This window comes from Rissa tridactyla, chromosome 3 (genome assembly GCF_028500815.1).
Source record: "Rissa tridactyla isolate bRisTri1 chromosome 3, bRisTri1.patW.cur.20221130, whole genome shotgun sequence".
Classification (NCBI taxonomy): Eukaryota; Metazoa; Chordata; class Aves; order Charadriiformes; family Laridae; genus Rissa; species Rissa tridactyla.
Genome location: NC_071468.1, coordinates 60,132,718 through 60,149,532, shown reverse-complemented (window position 1 = coordinate 60,149,532; position 16,815 = coordinate 60,132,718). Strand labels below are relative to the sequence as shown.

The 16,815-nt window shown below is 39.5% G+C and overlaps 1 protein-coding gene across 5 annotated transcripts in view; it reads right to left on the bottom strand.

The window, feature by feature from the left end:
* Positions 1-16,815, bottom strand: part of TULP4 (TUB like protein 4) — a 173,844-nt gene that overhangs the window by 139,294 nt on the left and 17,735 nt on the right. For 2 of the 5 annotated variants that reach the window (XM_054194510.1, XM_054194511.1), the window contains exon 2: positions 1,195-1,267. The exons of 2 other annotated variants lie outside the window; for them this stretch is intronic. The gene's annotated coding sequence lies outside the window, so the exon portion shown is untranslated. Of the gene's footprint in view, positions 1-1,194; positions 1,268-3,368; positions 3,468-16,815 lie in introns of all 5 variants that reach the window. One more of the 5 variants, XM_054194507.1, reaches the window with a different exon arrangement.

Below are 16,815 nucleotides of genomic sequence, written 5' to 3'. Positions count from 1 at the left end.
TGCTGCCTTATAGACAGACATCCTAGAGCAATGCAGCGCTGCAGGGATCTGATTGTAGACAGTGTCTTCTGCTGGGCAGTCAGTCTCCCACTGGGATGGGAAGCACGTACACTGGGATGTTCTACAATAAATGCGTTTGTTTCTTATACAGAGCCTTACAGACGTCGCAGGACTATTCCCTCTCAATGCTTCAACATTTTAATTTATCAAAATTTTCAACCACAGCATAGCAAGGCACTTACAGTTTCATAACATTCCCCCACGCAAAGCGTTCTGTGATTCTTGGATCTGTTGCTCTCCTTGCAAGAGCCAAAAGCCAAAGCACAAAGCAACTGCTATGGGCTGACAGCAAATGCCCTTTACTGTTGCATCTCAGAACTGCACCCAGATCAGCCAGAGCTCCAAGACTGAAGGCAAACCCAAGCCTGTCTTCTGGAAAGCCATGCACAGTTACAAGGAAAATCAGGATACACGCAAAACATCTGCTCTGTTCAACACTTGTTATTATTTTATTTACTCTGAAGCAGAGCTACAAATAACTGATGCCTTATCAATTTTCAAAAGAAGCTTCTATAATTACATTGGTATGCCCTGTGGAAACACTAGGTTTCTCATAGCAACCTTCAATGATTCAAACAGCTATCCCTGCTATTCCCACAGAATTATTAATACTAAGAGACCTTCATTCTTCAACAGAAGACCTGATAGGTGACTGGCAGAATTACCATTATCAATGGTAATCCAACAGCTTTATGACATCTTCTCTCTTGACAAATAAAGTTTTATGGCAAAATTAGCAATACACTCAGTACACAGTAAGGCAGGATTGCTTCTGTAAGATCTTTCTTATCACTTAAGATGCCTTGAACACACCCATTATAAAGTCTTTTTAGCAACCCTGTAAGACAGATAAGTATTATTCCTGTTGCAATAGATTAGGAAACTAAAGGTACGGGTCTGCAAGACAAGCAAACTGTTCAAAGCAGTCTATGCCATTGAAAGACTCCGCCACTCCTATGACCTACTCCACTACCCCTATGGCCTTCCTAGATCTAGTTGGCCCTTGTCCCTATGATCGCTGATGGGGGCCTGACAGACATCTCCTTGGGCATACTCCGTTTCCTAAAACATCAGAAAATAAATATTATAAAAGTGAGAAGTATTCTGCAGCCTTAGGGAGCTGGATCTACTCACTGAAGGGTCAGATGAATGTTGGAGCAGAAGCCAAGGAGCAGGCAGGAGCCACAAGACTTAGATGCAGGGAGACCTTTCAGAAACAGAAAAACATTAGATCAGCTCAGCTGATCTCCATGGGGCAGAGTTGGAGTATCCTCCTTAATACTGAAGGGAAAGACAGCATCGAAATCAGAAGGAAGAATTTACCATTACTGGCTTCCAGTTTGTGCTACAATCCTATCACCACTGAGTGTGGCTCACCTGACATTTTCCTGTCCATTTCCATTTTGCTTGAAAAGTTACCTGTTTTGGATCCACAGGAAAAGCCATAACCAACATTCTGCTTTTTATTCTCATATTTGAAAATATCCATCAACATTTGATGAAATGCGTCTTGTGTAAAAACACTTCTCCTGCAGTTCACTGCAGACAAATAGATACTCAGGCCAGGTTAATTCAAAATGATTTACAGTAACCAAGAATAGTTACTATTTCAATTATCAAGCAAGGAAACTTGATCTAAACACTCAATTTTAATTTGATTTTGCATTTGTACTCCTTTTCCGAAGAAAGCCTGTTAGTAGATAGTAACCTTAAACTGATGTTGATTTGAAAGTAAACATAACGTATATCTCATATTTGACATTTCATTTTTCTAACTTTAATGTTACAATACATTGACATTTAAGCAATTACATAATTTAAACACACATTTATTCAGATTGATGATTTTCATACTGTATGTTAAAGAATGGTAAATGGTCCTTCTCATTTTCTGGACCAAATGTTGTCCACCACTGACACACAGTATATGCATACTTAAGACTGCAAGTACACAAGGTACTCTGAAGTTTTACAAGGCCCAGTATAGAACAAGAAATTACCACTGCCAACAGTCAAATCCAATGTCATCAATGTTGCTGGGGATAGTAAAAAAAAAAAAAATTGCAATATTTTAAAGGATTACATTTTAGGATTATCTTCCAAACCCACAACTGTGTCAAGCTGGTTTCAAAGGAAACTAAAATTCTATTTACACAAATCCAAGCTTTACAAGATTCATATGCCTCTATTTTCTAACTTCAATGCCTCTATTAATAATGTTTTTCATTGAAAACAAAATATTTTTTTTTAAATAAAAGGAAGCATTATCTTTAGCTAGTGAACTGAAGTGACTTTCTAGATACTACATCACTACACCAGAAGAAATAGCTGATCTCAACATCACATTTCATTTTTATTATATTGTGTAAGATGAAAACAATCATTTTCAGGTTCTCCTTTAAAAAAACTGACATAAACTATACTGAAATAAACACACTATTTTCTGTCTATGCCTACCGAAAAAAACCTGTTGCAAGTTGATCTGCCCCTTCAGCAAACTAAATCCAATTATTTACCCAGCAATTTCCCTCATTTCAGTGATCTGATATACTTTAAAACTTCAGTAAAAAATACTCACATTATTTATTAGCAACACTATTTTACTTTAATTTTACAACCTATGCTAAAGGCTAAATTTACTACAATAGACTTAGACAAAAAATTCCACTTAAAAATAGTACCTTTTTATATACATTTTAGCTATCCCATAAATACTTTCTATGATAATGTAGTAAAAAAAGACTTCTGGCTGTGGTATTGTCAGAAAGGCTCCTCCTCCATTAAGGACCCATGTCTGCACTTCCATCAGAACCCGAAAAATCCTGAATCTCAGTTTAAAAGCTGACCATGAAGATAAGATCAAGCTAAAAAGCCAAATTCTAAAGTAAATTGCATGAGGTACAGGCACACATTTTCTTCTAATCATTCATCAGTGGACTGATGATAGTCTCTACCAGGTACAGCAGGAGAAGACGTATCAAGCTGTCACAGACAGACTTCAATACATTTTGTCTGCTAAAGCCCTTTAGATGTACTAGCTTCATTTCCTTAAAAATTCAGGAAAAGACAGAGTCTTCATATTTTGAATCTCAACATACACAAGACTTCATATGGATGAATATGGCACTAACAACACGTGTGTCAGGCAGATAATACAGGAGCTATGCAGAAATTAGTATTTCTACTTCCGCCCCCATTCAAAGCCATCTATGTATACACACAAGAGAAGAAAAATTGTAATGCTTATTTGCCAAACCCTGCAGCGTCATGTGGCAGCAGTACGTCAACCTTTAGAAGCTGGCTCCAACCTGATCAGTGACTGATCTGCTCCTTTCCAGCTGAGACATCAGGTCACAACAAACATTATCCCCGTCATGTGGCTAATGACAGAGCTGGAGGGAATCCCTCTAAGAGGAAAGCAGAAACACAAGGAGCAAGTTTCCGTCTGAGAAAATGGGGTGAATTAAGGTCATATTGAGAACAGGCAGGTGATTCACAGGGTAAAAAGAGCACTAGGTTAACATGTGGAATTCATGCAGTTTTATTTTGAAGCTCTTGGGCAGAAGGCCCAAATCAGACTTCAGGCATGGTATCAATTTCCTGGACTGAGTAAACAGGCCAACAGCCTGTACATACCTACGACAGAGCGTCATCTGCCATCTAGCACAAGGGACGTTTAATTAGCTTAGTAGGGATACAAGGTTTGGGGGAAGAGGGGTGGCAGAATCTGTGTCCTTCAGTCCAGCAACAGCATTTGTAAGACACTTTTACAGTAAAAAAAAAAAAAAAATTGAAACCAAAACCAAAGTTATTGAAGCATTTTTTTCATTACCATGCCAATGAAATGCTAAATCATTTGACATGAGAAAAGACACGTTCATAAAATCCACTAAGCAAGACAATCCTGTCTCAATAAATCAGACACTTCAAGTTCACATAGGGAGATAGGAGTGTGTTATTAGAAAAACAATGTACAATCAGCAATTAAGCAAAACAGAGATAAAATGCTGATGAAAAAATTAGGATGGTAGTGATTCCTTTCATATTATTCCAGTGAAGACCAAACTGATAGAAGTATCCAATAGGTGTTTGCCTTAAAAAAACAAATACAGATTGCAAACTCCTGAGAGGAGAGAGAGCATTATCTCCACACTAGATTCTTTACAGACACATTTTTGGCTATTACTGTAATCATATGCCGTGACTGGGAGAACAGAACAGGAGAAACAAAAATACCTCTTTTACAACCAATAAGCCTGTCTCAGCCCAAAACCTGCGTGTAATACCAACACTTTAATTTCGGTTTTGCATCTGTATGACACAAACATGCACCAAAAACCAACAGTGGAAAGCAGCATGCAACCTTTTCAACTGATCAAGGCCTAGGTTCAGCAAAATATGTCTTCATATGTTCAAACTATAAACTGTTTATAGTTAGACTCATCAGTAAGGATTTCAGAATATAGAGGACAAAAAAAAAAACCACCCAAAAAAACAAGCACAGACTAAATAAACCTACTCTAGGAAAACCTAAGCTTTTGCTCACTTTGTAAATACCAGAAAAAGTCTGCAGAAGATACTCCATGTGAATGGGTGCTAGGGCAAATAACTCATCATTTGAAGTATTATGTTTCTTAAGCCTTTGATCCTTCAAACAGTAGAGTACGGGATATCTCTATACTACATTTGAAAACCTTAATACAAGAAGAGAGATTATGGCTTTCAGAGCAGTGGCTATATATCGGTTTTTTGTCTGAATAGTGTTTTGACCAGAGTTCTGGGCTTGAAATTTTCTAAAACAGTGAACAAAAGGTCTTTGGCTGTCAGTTCACAGCCAGTATGCTGCAAAGTGCAATAGATATCCTAATGCTGCCAAACAAGCTGTGCACTTCTGTGAGTTATCTGGTATGGAAACCAACATCTCCCACAACTTTTCCCTCCCTGTTATCACTTACTTGCACTTTAAAATAGACAGCTTTGAAATATCCTGCAAGAAAAGCTTGAAAGAGAAGGTTTGAGTACTACAGTAAAGGCCACCTAACAAACATCAGAGTCTGGAGAGCAAAAACCTTAACAGTATCATGTTGAGGAACTACGTACAGTACCAACTGCATAGCCACAGGAACTTGTCCCAGAAGAAAAACTCCAAAATGCAGTGGGACAAGGCAAGAAACATGACAGCGCTAACATCTTTTGACAAATTTAAATCCCTGAGAGATCGCTGAATTTACTCAGCTACTCAAAGAAGGCAAGTAAGCTTCTGAAGATAGAGAATAAGTCTCAAAAAACAGAAAGAAAAGGATAGGTAAACAAGACACTTTACAAAGAGATGTGGTAAGCAGCTCAAGCTGAGACATCCAGGAATTGTCGCACCACAACTTAAGAAACCTAGCAAAGAAAATTATCATGAAAGAACACAATTTTGTTCATGGCATTTTTCATGGCATGTTTCATTTGTTCAGTTAAATTTCTGAATAAACATCTGCACCACAAAACTGATAACTCTCCAAATGAGAAGCAAGGACCTCCTTGACTTTTCTTACCCCTCTCTGTGACCTAAGGAATTTTATATTTGCCTCTTTGCCTTGAAGTACAATTCTCCTCTTCACAAGGTCTCTACCTGTACATAGATGCAAGAAGAGAACAGGCCTATTAACACAGTTGACTACATGAGAGAAATAGATTCACACCTGTATCATGACTTTAAGTCTTAATTTCCCTGAAAAGAACAGTGCTTTAGTTTAACCTAAGCACCCAACTTCACATATAATGCAAAGACAGTGCTACACCAAAGTTTAGGCTACACAATCTTAATGTTTAATTCTCATCTTGACAAATCTATGACATGGATAAATTGTATTTTGCATATTGTACACTATACTGTTCAAACACAAGTCTGGGGCATAATAGCTGAGTTAAGTATTAAAGAAGTTATTATAGGAATTAGCTGTCTGTCTTCCAGAAACAGTCCCAAACAGGTAGGGTGAGACTTTTCAACAAAAGAGTATCCCTGCTTTATTCGTACTGCTTCAGTAAACACAAACATTGCTATGGGACTGTGAAAATGAAAACTCCCACAATCTTACTCAAAAAAGAGGCTGGGGCGTGATAGGGGATGTGATACACCCACTCGATACCATGCTCTTTGGCCCAGGTGTCTATGAGGCTGTTTCGGAAATGAGTCCCATTGTCCGACTCAATTCTCTCTGGGGTACCATGTCGCCACAGGACTTGCTTTTCAAGGCCCAGGATAGTGTTCCGGGCAGTGGCATGGGGCACAGGGTATGTTTCCAGCCATCCAGTGGTTGCTTCCACCATTGTGAGCACATAGCGCTTGCCTTGACGGGTTTGTGGCAGCGTGATATAATCAATCTGCCAGGCCTCCCCATATTTGTATTTCAGCCATCGCCCTCCATACCAAAGAGGCTTCAAACGCTTGGCTTGTTTGATCGCAGCGCATGTCTCACATTCATGGATGACCTGTGCAATAGTGTCCATGGTCAAGTCCACCCCTCGGTCACGAGCCCATCTATATGTCGCATCTCTCCCTTGATGGCCTGAGGAGTCATGGGCCCACCGAGCTATGAATAGTTCACCCTTATGTTGCCAGTCCAGATCCACCTGAGCCACTTCAATCCTAGCGGCCCGATCCACCTGCTGGTTGTTCTGATGTTCCTCCGTGGCCCGATTCTTTGGTACGTGGGCATCTACATGGCGTACTTTCACAACCAGATTCTCTATCCGGGCAGCAATATCTTGCCATAGGTCAGCAGCCCAGATGGGTTTGCCTCTGCGCTGCCAGTTGCCCTGCTTCCACTGCTGTAACCATCCCCACAGAGCATTTGCCACCATCCATGAGTCAGTGTAGAGATAAAGTACTGGCCATTTTTCTCGCTCAGCAATGTCCAAAGCCAGCTGAATAGCCTTCACCTCTGCAAACTGGCTCGATTCACCCTGTCCCTCACTGGCTTCTGCAACCCGTCGTGTAGGACTCCACACAGCAGCCTTCCACTTTCGATGCTTTCCCACAATACGGCAGGACCCATCAGTGAACAGGGCATATTTCTTCTCATTTTCTGGCAGTTTATTATATGGTGGGGCCTCTTCTGCACGCGTCACCTCCTCCTCTGGTGACATTCCGAAATCCTTGCCTTCTGGCCAGTCCATGATCACTTCCAGAATTCCCGGGCGACTGGGGTTTCCCATTCGAGTTCGCTGCGTGATCAGTGCAATCCACTTACTCCATGTAGCGTCGGTTGCATGATGTGTGGTGGGGACCCTTTCTTTGAACATCCAACCCAGCACCGGCAGTCGAGGTGCTAAGAGGAGCTGTGCTTCTGTACCAACCACTTCCGAAGCAGCTCGAACCCCTTCATATGCTGCCAATATCTCTTTTTCTGTTGGAGTGTAGCGGGCTTCGGATCTTCTGTATCCACGACTCCAAAACCCTAGGGGTCGACCTCGAGTCTCCCCTGGTGCTTTCTGCCAGAGGCTCCAGGTAGGGCCGTTCTCCCCGGCTGCAGTGTAGAGCACATTTTTAACATCTTGTCCTGCCCGGACTGGCCCCAGGGCCACTGCATGGACTATTTCCTGTTTGATTTGTTCAAAAGCTTGTCGTTGCTCAGGACCCCATTTAAAATCATTCTTCTTCCGGGTTACTTGATACAGAGGGCTTACAATTTGACTGTAATCTGGGATATGCATTCTCCAAAAACCCACAATACCTAAGAAAGCCTGTGTTTCCTTTTTACTAGTTGGTGGAGACATAGCTGCTATTTTGTTGATCACATCCATTGGAATCTGACGGCGTCCATCTTGCCATTTTATTCCTAAAAACTGGATCTCCTGCGCAGGTCCCTTGACCTTACTTCGCTTTATAGCAAAACCAGCGTTCAGAAGGATTTGGACTATTTTACTCCCTTTCTCAAAAACTTCTTCTGCTGTGTTTCCCCATACAATGATGTCATCAATGTACTGCAGATGTTCTGGAGCTTCACCCTGTTCCAGTGCAGTCTGGATCAGTCCATGGCAAATGGTGGGGCTGTGTTTCCACCCCTGACTATCCAGCCTCGGAGCAGATCTCCGGGTGGTAGTCTTAAATAGTCGCTTAACCCTAAACAAGACCTGGAACGTATTCAGGAGACATAGCACTACGAACACGCTAGTTTGAGTATCCCAAGGATATTCAAAATTCTCAAAAGCTGTCATACCTGACCCGAAGGAGAAAAGGGAGGCAAAAGGGCTGGGGAAATTATTAACAAATTCTGAGAGACGGTGTCCAATGTACGGACAGGACAGCAAAACCGCATAAACACCCCAAAATAGCCGTCTGAACAGTGATGTTATCATATCATAAACAGATATCGCACAGGACAGCAGAATGATAATCCTCATCCCTGTTCCAGACATGGTAAACAGCATCGCAGGGAGTACATAAGCCATATAGGAATTTATGTAACACAGCCATGAGAACAAACCAAGCAACATGATGACCAGTGACTACTTACCTAATAAAATAAATGCATACAAAAAAAAAACCAAAACCGTTTTTTCCACGTTCTAGTTGGATTCTGTCGTTATCTCAACCCTTCGAGCCCCACGTTGGGCGCCAAAAAGGACTGCCGTGGTTTAGCCTCAGACGGCAACAAAGAACCACGTGCCGCTCGCTCGTGCCTTCCAAACACAGGAAGAATCGTAAGAAAAGGCAAGACTCTTGGGTTGAGACAAAGGCAGTTTAATAGAACAGCAAAGGGAACAGGCAAACAACAACAACAACAACACGGATAGGGGAATATACAAACGCGATTACGGAACCGCCGCTCCCCTCGCCGCTCGGACCCGGGCCGCCCCAGCCCGCTTTTAAGCAGCAACTTCCTGCCCCCTCCCCCGGCAGCTCAGGGTGGGCGTGGCTCACATGGCATGGAATACCAGGAAAAGTTAACCCTATCCCCACCGGAACCAGGACACAAATCTATGACATGGATAAATTGTATTTTGCATATTGTACACTATACTGTTCAAACACAAGTCTGGGGCATAATAGCTGAGTTAAGTATTAAAGAAGTTATTATAGGAATTAGCTGTCTGTCTTCCAGAAACAGTCCCAAACAGGTAGGGTGAGACTTTTCAACAAAAGAGTATCCCTGCTTTATTCGTACTGCTTCAGTAAACACAAACATTGCTATGGGACTGTGAAAATGAAAACTCCCACAATCTTACTCAAAAATCTGCAGCCAAAAAGCATCTCTACAGTTAAAGCTGTAGTCTACAGACATATTTTCCATTACACAGGAAAGACAGAAATGCACTAAGCTGTTGAATCAACCTTTCCGTCACAAATCATAGAATGGTTTGGGTTGGAAGGGATCTTAAAGATCACCTAGTTCCAACCCCCCTGCCATGGGCAGGGACACCTCCCACTAGACCAGGCTGCTCAAAGCCCCATCCAGCCTGGCCTTGAACACTTCCAGGGATGGGGCCTCCACAGCTTCCCTGGGCAACATGTTCCAGTGCCTCATCACCCTCAAAGTGAAAAATTTCTTCCTAAAATATAATCTAAATCTACCCTCTTCCAGTTTAAGCCATTACCCCTCGTCCTATCACTACATGCCCCTGTAAAAAGTCCATAGCCAGCTTTCTTGTAGGCACCCTTCAGATACTGGAAAGCTGCACCCTTACAAATGAATGAGCAATACAGACTTGTCATTGCTAACTCCCAAAACTCCTAAGAAAACATATTCTAATTCATCAACGCTGTAGACCCTTTCTGTGATTCACTGTCTGCTACAAACAGATGGAGGAATCTTTCAACTACGAGAGTTCGTTAGTGGATATGTCTGAATATGTGCACTACACAGGTACGTCATCCAGGCATGCACTTTTGCCAATCTCATTATTTATAAGTATCATTACTTTAACATCATTGCGGTGTCTGATGGTTTACAGATATTAAGCAATAGGCCAAGAGTTCACAATCTCAAGAATCAACAAGAACACAAGAAAATAAGGAGTCACGTAAACAGTATTTATAGCTTAGCCTATCCTATTTTAGCCCCCTCTCTTTAGGCAGCTTTTTTAGTTTAACCTTTACCTAGCCTATTCATCTTCAGTTGAGTGAACATTTGACTCATTTCCAACTGCACGATGATTTCTTTTAACATGACTCCGAACTGCGGACCTTTTATTCAGTGTCCTAGAAGTGCTCTACTAGCCTCAGTGATCCTAGGAGAAGTAGGAAAATAGCGTTATTCCCATTATACTGTTGAGTAAAAGACAATTAAGCATCTCAAGGCAATACAGAGGCTCATGGTAGATTTGAGAGAAGTACAGGAGTTCTGACTCCCAGTCTGCTGCTGTAATCCCCAACTAATGCACAACAAAAATAAAATCCAAATGTAACTGTTAACTTCGACTGACACAGGTTCATTTAAAAAATGAAAACAATTCATCAGAACACTCATCTACATGGGATTGCAGTTGCTTTTTAATATGTTGCATTTATATGGCAGCAACCTCCTACACAAGACCCCACTAGAGTAAACACCAAACAAGCAGAGGCAGAACTTCAAACACACTAGTAATTATTGGAATACCTGAGGTTATCTGACAGATAAGTCAGGCTTTTCCTACACAAATGATTCTGAAATCTGATCCAGAGGACGCATGCATTTATCTACTAGAAAGGACTGGAAAAGATGCCAAAATTCATCATGATTTCTCAAATGAAGGTAAAACTCCAGATCATTAAAATTAAGTCAAAACAGGACATAACCCTTTTCTAAAAATAGATCTTGCTGTGCAGCCAAGTATGTCTGCATACAATTGTTATTTATTTTTAAGTTGGGGCAATTTTCCAGATAGACTTTTTAGATCAGCTAACATAATGAGGTGCTTTAAAACAAAACAAAAAAACCCCTAAATTTCTTTCCTGACTACACTTGCTATAAAGATGTAGAGGAAACAAGGAAGCAATGACAAAACACAGTTTCACCTAGTGTATAACAAAATTGCAAAATTGTAAATTTCAATGAAGGCAAAGACAATAACAATATCAGCATCCAGGAAATAGGGTCCCAACTCCTAACCAGAAAGATTGGAAGGAATTGTCCTAACTGTTGTAAAAAAAAAAAACAACAAACCAACCAAGAACAAAAAAAAAAAAAAACCACGAAAAAAATACACCACCCCCCAAAAAAAACCCAGCCTAGTCAAGGACACAAACTCAAAGAAGTCGGTGTGCTCTTCAGCACATTCTCCAGTGCTTTTTGCATTCAACCTGCATCAGCTCAGGCCTGTTCTTACCAATAGTGTTATCAGCCCGCATTTGGAGAGGTGCGCTCAAAAACATCATTTGGAGCAATCAAAATAGAAACAGAACTGAGCACGGTCAGCATTCAAAGATCCTTCATTCAGTGCTTCCACACTAGTCCTGCCAGTGAATAAGGCAACAACCCAAACCTCTTAAGATACACCAAGGGAGGAAAGTTATTCCAAGAGCTTGAGAGTGTGTTACGCTCAGAAAGCAATGAGATATTAGTCTACACACCAACAAAACAAAGTGGAAGTAAACATAAGTGAAAACAGACAGACAGTTGCACATCAGTATGGAAATTCAGTCATCAGACATATCTGTCAAAACTGTGACAATACAGATGAAGGTGAATCAACATGATAGAAATCCTCACAACACATCCATCCCATTATATCTTCCTTAACCAAAAATGGACAACTAGTAGCAGATCTACTCCTGGAGACACTATAAAAATCATATTATCATTTCCCACGCAAAGGTCATTTGATTGTTTTAGGAGAGTTTTCATTCTCTGCCTAACATAAAGCAAATGCCAGTCATTTCTTGGTTTTCATGCTCATCCTTGGACAACAAGAAAGGACACAAATTCAAATCCAAACCAGGGAACAAAGTTTTCCTAGTATTTCTGGAGTTTCACTGTGCAATGCTATTTTAAAATCGGCAAGAACTCATTCTGGCACCACAGCACTAGACAATTAAATCGCAAATATTTTCTCTCCAAACCAACTAGAAGCTTCCTCACACCATTATTTAAACCAATCTCTAAAGGGGGAAGGGGAAGACTGAATTAACTATTCAGCCTTTGGAATATAACCTTCCTATGACAGTGACAAAAGACTTCACTGTTGCATCTCATTAAAATAGGACGCTATCTTTTATAAATCTTTCAGCATTAGTGGTCGCTTTTAGCCCAGAACCACCACTGTTCAGGTCATCTGTTCTCTGTATTAATAATGATTGCAAAACCCACCACCACAGTACTGAAAATGAAACCGTATTACAAAAATTTTCTATTTAATCTTCTTCCTCATCTCCCGAACTACAACATCATTCTCTAATCAGTGGTCTCTCATTAAAACCCTTGGAAGAAAGAGCACTTTCCAATTTCTTTATTAATAAAAAGAAGTACTTAACCTTCTGGAAATACAAGGGAGGGACTAACACTGTACAGGCATACGTCTAGCACTAGTACTGAACTCAAATTATACTTTTTTAATATGGTATACTTTACTCAATCTTATTACAGGTCCAGTGAACAGACTTTCAAATTCAAAAATTCTCTTTGCAACACTGAGAAATAACGTATATTTGATTTAATACATGTTTCACAGGGTTATTCTACTGCTATAAAGGAAGAGACAACGTCTCCTCAGCAGGCTGGCAAAACCTGGAAGGAATCCACCCCTGGAAGGTCTGTAACTCAGAGGAAGAGGACTTAATCACTTAATCCTATGATTTGTATTTGCTTTTAATAGAACCCTGTTGCTACACCGAAGTTTTTGTTATTGAGAGAAACAGACCCATTCTTGCTCACAGTGGTCTATTATAATTCATAATAGGACTTGCTATAGGTATCGTTAGAAGAACATGTCCCTTCCCCAAGCCCTCTAATCTTTTTTTTTCCTTTTTTATACCTTCATCTCCACTGGAAAAACTGCAAACGGTTCCAAATTGCATACCTGTAACATGAGCTGGTTTAATTTTTATCCCTTGCTCATTCATGCAAGATAGCAGATTTTCACTGTACTGGTTCCCATGTCATTATAAGATGCAAATACATTTATTTAAATCTCTCTCCTAGAATTCAATCACTTTCATTGCTTTATCTAATTAAATTCATCAAGAGTTACCGGACAATGGGAGCTGTAGCCGCATTTGCTGTTCTGGCAAATTAAAAAAAAAATAAAAATTAAATATATATATACACACACTACCATAAAGGATCTGTTGCCTTGGGCATCGAACACCTTTAAAGATCTGCTAACAAACCATAACACTCAAAAGGAGGAAGGAGGAATTTAAGCCAGGGATAAATCCATATCAAACTGGAAAAGCCCTCAGCAGTCTCCAGAGCAATCCAAGTCTGGAAAGGCAAATCAAACCCATTTGATTTATATCACTGTTTCTTTACAGATGAAGTGAATGTTCAAGTATTGACCATAGGAAAGAGCCATTTCATTTACATACTGTTTTGTTACCAAATTATTCAGGAAGGTCTTACTTTTTTTTTTGGACGACCATATGATAAATATGGTTATAATACCTGTCCGCTGCTTCTCAACTACAGAAACTCCACACGAAAATCTTAATCAAAACTTTATTCATTCTTACAAACAATCACAAACTTGGCAATCACTTTCCAAAGGCAAGCTTTTTATGCTCACAATGTTTCTACAGCTGCAATTCATATACAGATACGAACGCCACAGTCTTTACAAAAAGGCAAACTGCTAAGAGCAAAACTGGCTATAAGCAGTTCTCGAGTTCCATTTTAAGAGAAATGCAAAGCATAAACAAAGCGGACATTACTGAAAGTGAGAAGATTTTATGAAGAGTTCTTTTTTGTAATTCTCAGTAAATAAGAGAAAGTTTGCACACAAGGCCTGATATTCTATATGTACACAGCAAGCGGTCAACTTTATCCATAAAAGTTTCATATCAAATTTTATAAATTAAAAATAATAGTTTTACACCTTGCAAAATGAAAGGAATGGAGGATTGCAACTCAAGCTGGCAACATCTTAAGTAAAAATGGACACTTTGTCATTCTTTTGTCATAAGATTCTTGTGGATGCTAAAGCTATCGAGGGTTCAAAAAGAGATTGCGTAAGTTCACCACAGCTATTCAAAACCAAATGATTAAATACCAAATCATCTGCCTAGAGAGCCCTAAACTACATCCTGCTAGAAGCCACTGATACTTCCCTTCAGACACTCAGATATTTGCACGCCCTACAATACTCTTCCCTAGGCATCTGCTATCGTTCGCTGTTAAAAAACAAGATATTGATGTAGAAACACCTTTGGTTTGAGCTGATATACCATTCTTAGGTCTGTATTTTTGTGCCTGGGAAAAAGGAAGGTAAAATATCTAAAGATGGTTCAACACCTACACTGTTCAATTCCCTCACTTTGAAACACTATGTAGGGCACTTGTATGACAGCCAAGATATTTATATAGTAACAGTTCTTAATATACTTACATCACTCATGAGAGCTGGGGAAGACACCACAAATATATAATTCTTCCTCCTTCTCCCTTAGCTGAATTCACTCCCCCTTTCAAGTTTTACTTAACACTTAAAATAGCTTTATGAATAACATTTTTTATATTTTTATACAACATTAACTATTATCCACAGCCTATATTATCTGCAAGAGAGGATTTGTGTTAGTCAATCTCCCTTTTGTGTATTTTATTCAGATTTTAGACAGGTAGATCTTTGGGGTTGTGTTGTACTTTTTTTAGTTATTTACAACTGAAAGGATTTCCTAGTAGTCATTCCACCGTGACATTAAAATAGGGAGATCTGTTCTTTATCAAGCACAGGCAGTAATAACATTGCAAGTAATGTCTGCATGCCCAACAGAACAGGGTGCCCAACAGAGTAAAAGTGAGAGTGCTCTCTCCCTCTCACAATTTAAGAATTTTCTTAGCTATGGTCGTTCTCCAACTAAAGAGCCTCCTGTGGATTATGATCCATCACAACCGCAGCAGGCAGCCAACCTTTGCTTTTTCACAGTAACTTTATTTGCTACTTATTTTCAAAAACATTGCTCTTCTATTGTATTCTTAATATACATGCAGAAAGATTCTTTTCTTTCATATTGTGTCCAACATTTATGATTCTCTTCTATGTTTCTCATCTGCTTAAATGGTGCCAGGTACCATTGGTAAAGTATTTGCAGTAATTTTCTTTAAATGGCTATGTGAATGGGTTTGGCCTTCTTCCAACTTTTTCTTTGGAATTATTCAAACTAGTGAAACGAGATATATGAAGATTTTATTTAGAAACCAGTCTAGCTGCAAGATATTTGCTTCAACAAATATTTAATGAGAAGAGTGTCTTCAAAGGAGAGGAATCTATTCCATCACGTGTATAAAGCAGAGGAAAAACTGACAAGATGTATTAATACTGAGAAATTCTAGATCTTTGTATTCTAATGGGAGAGTTAATCTTCAAGTACATGCTTCATGAAGAGTACTTTGCACTAGACAAGATGTTGGAGACTATTCAAACACTGGGTACTATGAAAGCATATGACTATCCATTGGGTCTGCTAGCTCTGAAACTATGCAGAAGACAACAATCATAAACAAATCAGGACTTCTAGACCACACAAACAGCCCAGCTTTCCAGCAGGAGGTTCTCCAGACCAGCTTTGATGTATTATAGCTATCAAGGATAGCTATGCAGCTGAATAATACTAAGGTCTTTCATGGGTGTAAGCATAAAATGAAAACTATTATTATACTCCATTTAAATTATATTAAATTTTTAAGTAGTGTAAAACGATGTAAACAAAGGCATTAGTTAAAAATAACACAACACAGAAATAACAGATCAAATACAAAAGCATGGATCAAACCAAATATCAAACAAAACAAATGAACACAGAAACAGGCAGAAAAACTTCCTGGAACTGGACCTCTCGGAACATTTCCTCTTGGACCTTCTTTCCAAATAATTTGAACCCACACAGATCTAACTGAAGTCTAGCTGCTAGTCTGACAACAAACAGGCATTGTTTCTACAGAGAATCAAGCGAAATCACTGACTACACCTGTAAGACTACTGGCAAACACTTCATTACAGTAGGTAAGCCTTCGTCCCCTTTAATAAAAGGTTTACAGCTTAGATCTTTTAAGTTATAGGAACTCATATTTCTGGATAGCATTACACTATCTGGGAATGCAGTTCCCATACTATTTAGTATATAGTATACTACATAGTTCCCAAATTATAATCCTTCCATTATCAAATCTTTCATACACTTCCTAACTTGTATTTTATCCCTAAGCGACCCTTTAATGTATTGTCTTGAATTAAAAAAAAAGGCTTTCTGTCCTATTTTGTAAAGAATCAACCCAGTAGAAGACCTCCTCAAGTCCTAAACTAATTAAAATGCACCAATTATATAATTAGTGATAATCATCCGCTTACCACAACTGATAGAGATAGCTGGAAAACAACAATTTAAGGGTGTGGACTTTACAGAGTTTGTTCTGCTACCAGATGCATGCCAAAAATGGGACACCGAAGGTGATTGGAACTGTGGTTCCAGTCAAAAAAATGAAATGGGAGATTGCATACCATTTGTACCAGTTCTGCAAGGTGGAAATGAAGAAAAACCAAAAAGATATGAGGATGCTGGCCACGTAACTCACTCCTCCACACACCCCCACCTTTCCCCACCCCCACCCACCCCCATAAATATCAAGA